The following is a 610-nucleotide window of genomic DNA, read 5'->3' as shown; positions in this document are numbered from 1 at the left end:
CCCGCCGCGCTCAGCCGAGGGGAGGGAGCCTGGCGGAGCGCGGGGACTGCGGGCCCCGCTGGGGAAGGCGATTCGGGGCTAAGGGTGGAGGTGGCTCGGGGGTCCGCGCCTGGGAAAGGAGGCTGTTTTTGTTTGTTTTGTTTCTTCCCCGGGAAGGGGTAAGGGACGAACATAGCCACACGGCCAGCAAGGCCGGGGTTCTGGGGAGCGCCGCGCGGCCCGGCTTTTTAGCGGGGGGGAGCTGGGCTCAAGGTTGGCCTGTCCTTCGCTCTGCAAACAAAGGGGACACTTTGTCAGATGGGCCGCCTCGGAGCCGGGGCCGGCGGCCTGGGCTATGCAAAGGCCTGGGCGGGTTCTGCGGGAACTGAGGTTTGGGGTTGCGAGCCCCCCTCCAGCCGATTTTCCGCTCAGTCAGTACAAACACACACATGCACACCCTGCGTCAACACTCCCGCTGGCCGCGCTCCGCGGGTAGACCAGGAATGTGGGGGGAGGGGACGAAGATGGCGCCCAGGCCTGGTTTACATTTCGGGGTGGCCCAGTAGAGCGGGGAGGGCCCTCCCCGAGACCCAGAAGGCCGGCAAGGGGTGCCCCAGAGGCCCCTGCGCGG

At 67.9% G+C, this 610-nt stretch overlaps 1 protein-coding gene across 1 annotated transcript in view; it reads left to right on the top strand.

The window, feature by feature from the left end:
* The window catches only part of FBXL18 (F-box and leucine-rich repeat protein 18), a 92,741-nt gene that overhangs the window by 61,852 nt on the left and 30,279 nt on the right, over positions 1–610 (top strand). The window lies entirely within an intron of this gene.

The sequence above is a fragment of the Myotis brandtii genome, unplaced genomic scaffold, assembly GCF_000412655.1.
Source record: "Myotis brandtii unplaced genomic scaffold, ASM41265v1 scaffold579, whole genome shotgun sequence".
Classification (NCBI taxonomy): domain Eukaryota; kingdom Metazoa; phylum Chordata; class Mammalia; order Chiroptera; family Vespertilionidae; genus Myotis; species Myotis brandtii.
Note: the sequence above shows the minus strand (reverse complement) of the source record. Positions and strands in the feature narration are given on the sequence as shown.